The 13,138-nt window shown below is 42.7% G+C and overlaps 1 protein-coding gene across 3 annotated transcripts in view; it reads left to right on the top strand.

Moving 5' to 3' along the window:
- Nucleotides 1-13,138, top strand: part of USP32 (ubiquitin specific peptidase 32) — a 162,619-nt gene that overhangs the window by 87,547 nt on the left and 61,934 nt on the right. The window lies entirely within an intron of this gene.

A 13,138-nucleotide genomic window follows, 5' to 3' on the forward strand; every position in this document is an offset into this window, starting at 1 on the left:
ATTTGCTTCCAGGTGCAATTCAAGGTGCAGGTTATTATCTATAAAGCCCTACATAGTATTTGAGGGACTGCCTTACTGCCACTGTTACTACCCGTCCCATTTGGCCTGGCAGGAGAAAGTGCTCCAGGCCCCATCTGCTAGGGATTGTCATCTAGCAGGACCCAGGAAGCCTTTTCTGTAGCTGTGCTGCCCTCTGGAAACACTATATTGCCTGAGGTAAAGTTGGCCCCACATCTGCTCACCTTTCGGAAAGCCTTGAAGACCTGGCTGTTTTCTTGGGTGTGGGTGTTGGGAGAATAACTGAGCCCACATTGTTGGGGTATGCTGCCTGTGGCAGCCACTTTGTGTTTTAGTTTGTTATGGTACGTGTTTTTGTAATACATTTTAAAACTTTTGTTAATTGCCCAGAGTTGCATTGGTGAGATGGGTGGCCATATAAACCGATTTAAATAACTAAATGGCTGGTCAGCAATGAAGAGGCATGGGGTCGTTTACTGACCCTCCAGAAAAAAAAATTGCCTTTCTATACTTAATATTTCAGGGAAGGCATCGCAATTTGGTCTGAAGTCAGCAGCATCCACTTTCACCTGTCCCATGCCCTCACAACAAAGGAAATCATTTCCCCGGTGAATTTTTTTGGCTCAGTAAGGATGTAAATCAAACTGACCAGTCTGTAGTTTCCTGGAACTACTTTTTTCCCTTCTTTGAAGATGGGAACAACATTAGTTCTTCTCCAGTCTTGACACCGATGAGGTTCAAACTCAGAGAGCCTGGACATCAGGTTCCAGAGAAGAGAGTGAAAAGAATAGATTTGGTTCAGGTTCTCCTTGCCAGTCATTCATTTCCCCCTCTTCGTTATGCAGTGCCTTCCTTTGTCTGAATTAGTTTACAAGCCTTGGACAGCAGGCTGTCTCCCTTAATATTATAAAGTGGTGTTATCTGCTCTGAGTCCTTGGGTTGGAGTAGGCCATAAATGGTGACTAAAGCCAAAATAGCAGAGTGGGCAACAACTTCCTCTTGGGCTCTTAAACCAGGGAAAATAAAAAAGTTCATTTCTGTCAAAGGGTTTGCCAGGAGGGCAAGCATAACATCCTTCATGCCATCGTGAGCCACCATTGCAGCGTGCTGCTGTGATAACCCTAACCTCCTGGAGGTCTCACTAGTGCATGTACAGTAGCTTGCTTGAAATCGGCAGAAGAGGATGGAAATGGAGTTTTGGAATTGACAATACAGGTAGTCCTCGCTTAACAACCACAATTGGGACCAGAATTTTGGTTGCTAAGCGAAGTGGTCATTAAGCAAATCTGGCCCAATTTTACGACCTTTTTGTGGCAGTTGTTAAGTGGATTGCTGCGGGTGTTAAGTGAACCGCATGGTCATTAAGCAAGTCACGCAGTTCCCCATTGATTTTGCTTGCCAGAAGCCTGCCAGGAAGGTTGAAAATGGCAATCATGTGACCATGGGATGCTGTGACAGTCATAAATGTGAACTGGTTTCCAAGTGCCCAAACCATGATCACATGACCGCAGGGATGCTGCAGTGGTCATAAGCGTGAGGACTGGTTGTAAGCCGGTTCTTCAGCACTGTCGTAAGTCCAAACTGTCACTAAACAAATGGTTGTTAAGCAAGGACTATCTGTAGAACCTTCAGTTACAGTTTTGTGCAGTGGAAGATGGGTGGATTGGCGGCTAGAAAAAAAGGCCACATGGAACTCTCAAGGTATCTTGAAATGATTTTGGTCCATAAGAGCTACTTGACAAGTGAATATTTAATGTTAGAGTGACCTTCAGCTAGTTATAGGCGTACAGCTTAGTCTACCTCGAAAGATTGTTATGAGGTTAAATTCAGGAAGAAAGGACTTTATACACTGCCATAACTGCTTGGAAAAAGGAGAGAATGCCATTATAGTAAATAAATACATGACCGCAATAGAGTAATTATTACAAGCATCTTGTAAAAAGATATTCCCCTAATTGTCTTTCATGAGTCACTTACAAGCAGCCAAGGGAAGGGCTCTTCTGAGCTGGAAATGACTTGATTCTATTTTTAATTTCTTCCTAATCATTCAGTGAAACTGACAATTACTAATATAGTGACACGTGAACCTGTGAGTTGATTAACCTAGAACCTGGTGACCTATTTTGCAAGTCTGTATTGGTCACAAGGAACTTCAGCCCACCTGATGAAACGGCGGCCCTCTTTCTGAACGTCCCTTTGCTTGATAAGCATGAACATGTTCCAGCAAGCTTTTGGACCCAGCAATGCCCTCCTTACGTGATTTAATCTCTGTGTCTCCACCTTCTGATCCTATCCTCTTACCTTCAGGGTCACAGCATGCAACTTTAAGGAGATCTTGTTGCCTTGGATCCTTTAATGGACTATTTATTTGAAAGTGAACGAATGGCAGGGTTAGTTGCAGAGGAGATCCAGACCATCTGATGGCCAAGAGAAAGCTTGCTTTTTGATGAGGAATGTTTTACGTGGCTGGACAACTGAACTGGGTTGGGAATTCTTGCTTTGAGTGTCGGTGGTACAAGCTGGGACTGGTAAAAATGTCAGGAATATGGTATGCTGCTACTGTTGTGCACCAAAAAGAATTGCCCCATTAGGTGGGTAGAAGGACTGAGTGTGAATGGGAGTGTGCACGTGTGTGAAAGAGGGGGGAGGTAAGGCAGGATGTGACAGCTGAAATGGGAGAGCATAGAAAAGCATTTCACAGATGGATTATATGTGAATTGTCTGGAGATGCAAGATTACTATATTGTCTCTGAACTAGGAGCAAGAAAAAAAAGCCTGGAAACCCCACACAGTGTGGTTGGATAATGTCAGAAAGTGAATGGATAATGTCAGAAAAAGGTAATAATTAGACGGTTTGAACACATTTATTTTGATTTTTGTTGCGTGTGCGCATATGCATACATACGCACACGCACTTATTAACTCTGCAGAACTCCTATGATTTATCCAGACAGGAGTCCACATAGATAAGTTTGGGGTGGGGGAGAGGAGGGAAGAGTTTAAATACCTTGCTTTGGAAATCTGCAGCTGAGATGGTGCTGTTAGGTGGGCATATAACAGGGTCTGCACACTTTAGGTCCCTTCTCTAAAACAATGCCATCTGATGGGGCCCAGCAGGTGTGCCATTTCAACTGCGGTACCTCTGGAATGATCCCCCTCCCCACCTTCCCCAGAATACGGCTGGCTCCAACCCTGTTTGGCCTTCAGAAAAGCAGTAAAAACTTGGCTTTTTCATCAAGTTTGGGGCTGGGATGAGTTGAACTTCTTATCTGGAGAGGGATTTGAGCGTGATTCCCTGGTTGCCTATCCACATATTTTGGACTTTAATTGTGTTTGTTTTGCTTTGTTTTTGATTCATTGTATGCTGCCTGGAGTTGCGACCTATTGAGTTGGGTGGCCCTGTAAATTCTTTAATAACTAAATACTTTAATAAATAAATAAATAAACAAATACTTTAATAAATAAATACTTTAATAAATAAATACTTAAATAAATAAATGGTTGCCTATTTAACAAAATGCATATCAAAGAGAACTGGGCATCTCTTTGTTCATCTTGTGTAAACTGATTTTCAAGGAAAGAGTGTAAGCCAAACTGGTTTGTAATTTCTTTTAATACCATCATAGAATCAGCCCATCTGGGCAGGGAGAGAATGCCTGTTGAAAGTCCCCGTCCCTGCAAATTTTAAGGGGTTTGGAGAAAACACACACCTCCTCTGTAGCGGCCTCACATTCTGGAGCTCTCCCACCCCCACAGGTACAAGTGGCCCCAATCCTCTCTGCTTTTTTTGGCAGCAACTGAAGGCGGTGTTATTTCATCATGCCTTTGGCCAGAGCTGGATGTGGGCACTGACTAAGTATTTGATAGAAATATGTTTTATGAGTTTTGTTTTATGGGTTTATTTTAATCATGCATTATATGCTTTAATTGTGCTTTATGGGATTGGAATGAACGGAAGATTTGTTAAACTCATTTGAATAAAAGAAATCTACATAGAAAACATTGTGCAGTGTCAAAGCCATGTTTAATCAGTTTCATTATTACAAGCTTTAAAGTGATCGAGTAGATGATTTGGCCAATTGTTATCCTTTTTCTCATCTATATGTTTAATTTGCTGGGGATTTTCCCACCCGCAAATGAAAAGAATATTAGGATCTATTCTTATCTTTCTCGGGAAGTTTCGATGGGGTATCAGCTTTATATTTATGAGAGCCAGGGTAAAGTATTGGTCAAGGCAGTGTTTTGATAGAAATATGTTTTATTAGTTTTGTTTTATGGGTTTATTTTAATTATGCTTTGTATGCTTTAATTATGTTAAGGCAGTGTTTCTCAACCCTGGCAACTTTAAGATGTGTGGACTTCTACTCCCAGAATTCCCTAGCCAGCAAAACTGGCGAGGGAATTTTGGGAGTCCAAGTCCACACATCTTCAAGTCATTAAGGTTGAGAAACAGTGGGTTAAGGTATTACACCAGGACTGTTGAGTCTGAAGTTCTAGTCCACCTTTAATTGTGAAAACTCACAAAGTGATTTTGGACAGGTTTTCCATTATAACCTACCTCGTGGGGTAATGCTGGGGGTGTAAAATGAAGAGAGGTTCTGATGTAATCTGCTCTGAACTTCTGAAGAAAACTCAAGATGTAAATAAATAAATACTGTCTGGGTGGACCATTGCAAAGTTAGTTTTAGAGGCTGCCACCTGCTGTGGCTTATTTTAACATTTCCTGATAACGCTCCTTCAACCAGGAGACATTCCAGGGAAGTATACATACACTTCAAAAGCAGGTAACGTATTTTGGCAATAAAAATTAAATCAGTACCACTGGGAGTTGTGGCTGTTCAACCAGCAAAGTAAGCAACCAATTTAAAATGCCATGGCAAATAAGAGAACGATATATTTTGACTTGGCACCCCAAAGAATACAGAATTTATGCTACCCTGGTGTGGCATGCATCTGCATGATATATGGTTGAGAAGGTGGGCTTCTCAGAAGTACCGTTTTTTTAAAATTAAGGAATGCCATCACCTGCTGGATGAATGTTGGAAGGAGGCTGATGAGGGTGGGCTGCTCTATGAACGAGATACATTTTATCCTAGGACTGCTGAGAACTGGATAGAACATCTACCCAAAGGAAGATAAATTTAAGATGATAACCCCCATAAAGAAAGAATAGACAGAAAAAAATATTATAGACATAGACATAAATCTTCTGCAGTGCCCAGCTTCCTCTCTCCTAAGCAGCCTAAGGTTGCCAAGTCCAGATTAAACCTGTCTTGGAGATTTCCCCACTCCCTTGCACAAATGTACACATTCGACAAAGTTCTGCTTATATATGCATACATGTAATTGCTGGAAAGCAGGGATTAGATAACAACCATAGCAACAGTAATATGGCAAGAACAATATGAAATGCTTCATGCAGGATTAAATTGAAGTGTTTGTGAAAAAGATATCCCGTTTATAAAATTGATTCCCCATCTGTATTACAGACCGTACTCACCCAAGTAAATCCATATCAAGCACAGAAGCATATAACTGTGCGCACACACACACAAACACCCACACTCATGCACATGGCATAACATTGCCCTCCATTCTCGTTTCAGCAAAAATTTAGAACGTAGGGGAGAGATACGGAAATATTTTGGGATAGGAACATGTTAGCTGCATTGGGAAGGAAAGAGAAAGTCGGGTATGAAACTGTATGAAGATGACGCAGAGGGAAGAGGTAACTGGGCAGGAAAGGGAAGGAAAGAGAGAAGCCTTATTGAAGTGGTATAGAAATAGTTAAAGTTAACCAGGGAACTGGCTAAGATGAAGGTGTCCATGGGAGAGAGGACTGCAAGCATTTGTAGCTCCTGGTGATTCTCTTTTTTTCAACAGAGTTTTGTTCTCTGAGAATCTAGATCAGTGTTTCTCAACCTTGGCAACTTTAAGGTGTGTGGACTTCAACTCCCAGAATTCCCCAGCCAGCGTGGCTGGCTAGGGAATTCTGGGAGTTGAAGTCCACACATCTTAAAGTTACGAAGGTTGAGAAACACTGATCTAGATGAATCTAAGATGCTTATGTAATTGCAGGGGGGTGGATTCCTGCCTTCCTGTGGGTGAATTTCATAGGGAACATATTCTATGAAATAAACATATTCTTTCCAACAGCAGTTGGTATTTTCAGGACTCTGTGTGTGCTGTGATTTGCTGTGTTTTGCTGACAATCGTTTAGTTCGTTGAGGTTCTTAGCTCCTTTCCCCCACTGTTTGAGTTTCAAAGAAAATGTTTGGAAATGTGAGACCTGTTTAAATCTCCAGAACCACAGGGATGGCTGAACCACTTGCAGTAATTTTGTGTGGCTTGTTGGCTCCTCACGTAACTGCCGAATGAATTATTCCAAATGAGCATCAGCATAGACTTGATCAGCTTGCAAAGACTGCAGGCGGAAGGATTTGGTTTTTCTTAGTGTAGATTTTGGATTGTCCGGATTTGGAATTTCCTAGATATCTATGGAGTTACTCACCACCCTAAAGCCTTATTTGTTATTTGGAGGATTAACCAGGAGGAGCTGAAAGAGCCTAGCCACCAGTTACCACTATTGGAAATGACTGCTGGCTTAATTTATAATCAATACTTTGAATATGACAAGCACTGATGGGCAGTTTTGAGTAATAAGATGAACGTTCTTTTCCACTTAACTGCAGGTTCTGCCCTGCGGGAGCAGCTGATTTCTCTTGCATATTGGAGTTTGATCCAAACAGTTGAGCTATTTGGCTTTCATTGTGAGAAAGTGGCAAGTTTTCACGCTCATTAGTAATTCCTTTAAAGACGACAGCTTGAAACTTAGTTGGTTTCCTTGACCTTGCTTTTTGCAGTCTGCCTGACAGAGGTGCTGATAAAACAGTATTCTCTTCCCCAGAAAAGGTTATATTAAGATAAGCAGTTAAAGTAACGTCAAAGGACGGCTTCATGCAAAACTGGTTGAACATGGCCCGCTACAGCATGTGATCTGTCCTTTGGTTTTTAAATTTCATATTTTGAGTTACCAGCTCTGGTTAATATAATCATGTGGATAACTGTGTCCTCTTCTGAGATAAACCATCTATCACTATTATTATTTTTTCCCAACGGAACTTTTCAAGTTCAACATGGCTGTTTCGAGTGTTCTAAGGTCAAAACAAAACCTGTGTTTCAAGAGCTTTGCTGCTTTATTGACACCTGGAATGCCACAGCCTGCATTCTCAGGACAGACCAGCCAACCTTGAAACACATTGTTCTCATAATCCTGAGTTCAAATAAACAGTGTACGTTCAAGGTTGGAATAAAACTCTCAAGTGGTTGCACATTTTGTTCTGACCAAACCCAGCGAACCTCATCTCACCAAGAAAATATTTCAAGCAGGGGGTTGTCATTGTTCTGAGTTCAAAACAAAACACATATCCCATTTCATTGATATCCCCAGTGCTTGGCAAACAAAGGAGAAGGGGCTCTAAAGCCTTTTCAATGTCAGCTGTCAAAACAGTTGGTTTTAAAAAGTGATACATAAACTCTTAAAGCCAGGTTTCTCGACCAGGGTTCCGTGGCACCCTCGGGTTCCACAAGAGGTCCCTAGGGGTTCCCTGGGAGATCACGATTTATTTAAAAAATTATTTCAAATTTGGGCCACTTCACATTAAAGAGGTAAGTTTCATTCTTTATTTTTAGTTCAGGAACACTGTTAATGCAGATATGCAGGCCTACCCATGAAGCGAATATAATAATTTATATATTTGAGCCTGAATGTACAGGGATTCCCCGAGGCCTGAAAATATTTCAAGGGTTTCTGCAGGGTTGAAAGGTTGAGAAAGGGTGTCTTAAAGTGAGAAGCCAATACAATGGAACCACAAAACTGGTGTATCAAAATGCTGCTAGAGGCCTTGTTTAAACCTTTCATATACTCAGAGGAAGACCAGATGAGTCTACCATTTTACTTCCTTCACCAGGTGGGCCAAGCAATTTCCTTTTTTCACTTGCACGTAACCTGCCATTGAAAGAGCTCAAGGCAGCATAGTCGATCACCTTTGCTCACTTAGATCATTGGCTGATCATCTTCCCCAAGGTAACCCATTGAGATCATTGGCTAAGCCAGTTTTTGAGCCTGAGTTCCATTAGTCCAAGTGCAGAGATTGGGTTGTGACATCTGGCAGATCCTCAAAGGACTCTCAAACATTAAGAAAAAGAAAAAAGAAAAAAAAATTAACAATTTCCCAAAGAGCTTGAGATACTTTTTAGAAGAGCACTGAAAGCGATTTTGGGAAAGGAGGGAAAGGAACAGAACCTTTGTCCTAATCATGTAGGTCTTCCAAATCTTTGTTCCTAGTCTTATATCTTGGGTTTCCTTTCCAGACGTGATTCTGACACATGTGGATGATGCTTCAGGGCAATTTTGCTTATCTGGGACATCTTCTTGTCCATTGAATGAAGACTCCAAACAAGGTCGAGGCAGCCTGTCTCTTAGTTTGTCATTCAGTCCTTTGCACGTGTTTGTTTCATGGTGATAACCAGTCCAAAGAGCTGAAGTCAGATCCTATTATGAAACTGGCACAGATTTAAGGACTCAGGGCCATCTGGTAATGAGATCACAAATGGCAATGCTAAATATACTCCACTTTGTTCCTAGATATTGGGAAATGTTTCATCTGCACGAATGTTAAGTGTTGTTATAACTTAAGGAGGAAAATGCTGCTGGCAACTCTCATTCTGGGATAAATCCCACATCCTACAAAGGATACAGGCTCCTCCCCGCAAGTCATAATGCCCAGATTCCTAGGTTTTTTTTTGGTTTTTTTTAAGAACTATTATTTAGCCATTCTAAAACCTGAAATATAAAGCAACCTTTCTACCTGTTTGGTAAGAAAGACCTTTATTTTCAGCATTCTTGGCCAACAGAACAGCAGTTCCAGCAATGATTGGCATATACACTGTCTAGAAAAGGAAAACCTTTTTTTTTTTAATCTTCTCAAATGGGAAGTGATTGCTGCTGCCGGAAGGAAGGAAGGAAGGAAGGAAGGAAGGAAGGAAGGAAGGAAGGAAGGAAGGAAGGAAGGAAGGAATGATTTTAGGGTAGCTCTGAATGGGCAGTTGTGCATCTACTTAATATTAGAAGATAAATGACATAAGTTTATAGCTTTCTTCTTTTAAAAACTGGTGATTTTTGTCATTCTAAATATTCCAAGAAGTTATTCTGCCAAGACATTCCAGTAAATCTATAGTTTATATAAAAAGCTAAAGTCTGAACTCCCAGTGACTTCATTTAGTTTGACATTTTCTTGGCAGCAATATGGACGTGGTGTGCCCTTATCTTCTTTTGATACTTTTTACAGCTTCCCAGTCTAGCACATATCCCCAGGATTTCCTTGAGGTCTTCTCTCTAAATACTAACCAGGTCTGACCTTTCTTGGCTTCACTTTCAAGTTTAGACATAGTCAACCAAGCACTGATATCTGTAAATACTTTGAAAAGCAGGACACGGCTGAGATTCTGAATTACACCTGGGAAGGATGGGGTGTCCAGTGGTATCTATTTTCATGGTATGTTGAGGAAGTGTATATATGTGTTTCTGTATGTTTGTATTCAGGGGGAGAGGGAGAGAATGAGGGTAAATGGGAAGGGTTGGGGTGCTGGTTGTCACCTGTAAAGCCCTGCATGGCATAGGGCCACATTACTTGTGGGAGTGTCTCTGCATGCCCCACCAGGACTGTCAGGGTGGGCGTGCTGCAGGTCCCATCTAATAGGGAGCATCATCTGATGGGACCTAGAAGCTGTGCCTTCTCTGTTGACTCTCAACCTGTTAGCCTTTTGTAAAACACTGAAGTCCTGGTTGTTCCTTTAGGTCATTGTTTCTCAACCTTAGCAACTGGAAGATGTGTGGACTTCAACTCCCAGAATTCCCCAGCCAGCCATGCTAGAGAGCCAGTTTGGTGTAGTGGTAAAGGCACCAGGCTAGAAACCAGGAGTCTGTGAGTTTTAGTCCCGCCTTAGGCATGAAAGCTGGCTGGGTGACCTTGGGCCAGTCCCCCTCTCTCAGCCCAAGAGCCAATCAGGCGTGGTAGGACAGTTCTAGTCCAGCCTTAGGCATGAAAGCTGGCTGGGTGACCTTGGGCCAGTCCCTCTCTCTCAGCCCAAGAGCCAATCAGGCATGGTAGGACAGTTCTAGTCCAGCCTTAGGCATGAAAGCTGGCTGGGTGACCTTGGGCCAGTCCCTCTCTCTCAGCCCAAGAGCCAATCAGGCGTGGTAGGAGAGTTCTAGTCCCGCCTTAGGCACGAAAGCCAGTTGGGTGACCTTGGGCCAGTCCCTCTCTCTCAGCCCAAGAGCCAATCAGGCGTGGTAGGAGAGTTCTAGTCCCGCCTTAGGCACGAAAGCCAGTTGGGTGACCTTGGGCCAGTCCCTCTCTCTCAGCTCAAGAGCCAATCAGGCGTGGTAGGAGAGTTCTAGTCCAGCCTTAGGCATGAAAGCTGGCTGGGTGACCTTGGGCCAGTCCCTCTCTCTCAGCCCAAGAGCCAATCAGGCATGGTAGGACAGTTCTAGTCCAGCCTTAGGCATGAAAGCTGGCTGGGTGACCTTGGGCCAGTCCCTCTCTCTCAGCCCAAGAGCCAATCAGGCATGGTAGGACAGTTCTAGTCCAGCCTTAGGTATGAAAGCTGGCTGGGTGACCTTGGGCCAGTCGCTCTCTCTCAACCCAAGAGCCAATCAGGTGTGGTAGGAGAGTTCTAGTCCCGCCTTAGGCATGAAAGCTGGCTGGGTGACCTGGGGCCAGTTGCTCTCTCTCAGCCCAACCCACCTCACAGGGTTGTTGTTGTGGGGAAAATAGGAGGAAGAAGGAGTACTAGATGTTCCCTGCCTTGAGTTATTTATAAAAATAATAAAGGCGGGATAAAAAATCTTTAATAAAAGTGCTCCTCTTTTTCTTCCTGAATAAAGTTTCTATTCCTCTTTTAGATCAGTCCTTAGTTCAACACATGCCTGCTTGAGAATATTCCTTGTATACTATAAAGAACTCTGTTTGAAAATAACTCTGGGGTTTCCTAGAGACTAAAGCCTAGGGTTGGGCTGCAGGCAAGACCAAGTGGTGTTATGTAGATGAAGGAAGCCAGGGAAAGTAGGTATTTATCAGAAGTGTATCTTGCTTTTCCTTCCCAAGACATGCTCAGGGTGGTTTTCTTTTGACCTGGGGACTTCTGTCTAAGCGAAACTGTGCATAAATTTGTTTTCCTTCATCCGATCCATGACTGTTATCAAAAACAATTATAACTTCGGATTTTAGCTCCCGAAAGCTTTAGCCACAGTTAGAAAGATGCTGCCTGGATTCCATGTATACAAGGGCTGTGCAGCAAAAGAGCCTTGATACACACAGGTGGCGCCTGTTGGCAGCTCTTTCAACCAAACACATCATTTTCTGGGATCATGCACCAGCTGCAGAAGGCCACAGTGCAATCTGGGGAGAAGACCCTGCTGCTTTAAGGAGTCACTAGGCAGAGTTAAATGGGTGCCCCTGTGCGCACCAAAGCATATTTTTGCTTTTAGATCCAAAGCACTCATAACCCCAACTTCTACCCATTAAAAAAAAAAAAGAGGCTGCACCAGTACCCTAATTTCTCAAGGTCATGCCTGTATATCTAATGTGCTTTAAATGCTACTTATCTGCCTGCATCAACAGACAAGATAGAGCTATTTTCTGACACTATCAGGACTTTATTTAAAAACGAAGTGCAACTAGACACAGACACAAGGCCTGTAGTTCTGGGAACAGACATGCTATTCTAAGAACACCGATGGAGTATAAGATTGAAACAATGTGAATCTTGTGTTACCTTAGCAGATGGTCAGTAGTGGCTGAACAAGATAAAGTGAGCTCCAAATCCATTTTTCCCCTTCCTACTGCAAAAGGTGTCCCTCTTTCCATAGCAGGCTCTCCAGTGTTTCCAAAAGGAAGGGGATGACTATAGTTCAGTGGGGTGGCCTCCCCAGGCAGGGTTGAGAAGGTCTCCAACCTTAAATTCTAGGGAGTTGCTGCTCCCCGGCTGTATAGGTAATACCGACCAAGATGGACCAGTGGCTGCCTCGATATGATTGCTTCCTAGATCCCTGTTCCAGGACAGATGGGGGGCTCTTTTCCTCACAAAACACAAAGTAAAGCATACGTACAAGGCTGTGCATGCTAAGGTATGTTATAGTGACCCATACAAACTCCTAGCACATCATCTTTTAGTTTTGACACCCGCCCTCCCAAATTCCAGATTCAACATCAAATCTACATGTTGTCCTTCACGTACCTTGCATTTTTCACTCTATAATCAGGTGGTTATTTTGAAATTCAATAGCTTAGTTAGGAATGTTGGGGTCTTTCTTGTTTCCTCCAGACTCAATCAGTTTTATGGAGATTTTCAAACATTTGTGCTTCTTGTGCACATTGGAGTTAAGGCTCCAGTGAGTGAAAGCTCTTTCCACCATGATGGAAATGGAACTATTTGGATTTTACCCTCTTGCCTGGCTTCTGTAGCCCCTGAAGTCCTAAACCAAGGGTCAAAAGTGTTGGATTATACAAGAGCTTGACAATGATTCTTCAGAGAACAGAACTCAAACCAACAGATTCGAATTAAAAAAGGGGACATTTAGGCTAAATGTTGGGAAGAACCTCATGAATGGTATGTGCAATTTAACAGCACAGAGCAATCTTTCTCTTGGATAGTTGACTATGGTGGAAGTTGAAGAAATAAAGCTTCTGTGTGCAGAGTCTTGTCAGTTTTTTCGTAGTCCAGAAGACTTCGTTTAGTTTCTCTCTTAGATTGGAAGGGTTAGTCTAATTCTACTTTAAAATTTGTGAGGAAATGGTGTGGAGTGAGATATCCATAAAGGACAAGGCCATCTGGGACTTTTCTGACTCAGCGGTCTTCTTAATTTGGAGTGGTGGGGACTGTGATTTGCTTTGCATTCCGGTTTACTACAAATGCTAGTGCTGCATGTATTAAAACAGCCTTCTCTAAGTGGGGAGGGGTATACTTCAACTCCCAGGTCTCCCCAGCCAGCACAGTCATTGCTGAGAATTCTGGGAATTATATTCCATATATGCAGGGTGCCCAGATTAGAAAAAGC

The sequence above is a fragment of the Candoia aspera genome, chromosome 1 (assembly GCF_035149785.1).
Source record: "Candoia aspera isolate rCanAsp1 chromosome 1, rCanAsp1.hap2, whole genome shotgun sequence".
NCBI lineage: Eukaryota > Metazoa > Chordata > Lepidosauria > Squamata > Boidae > Candoia > Candoia aspera.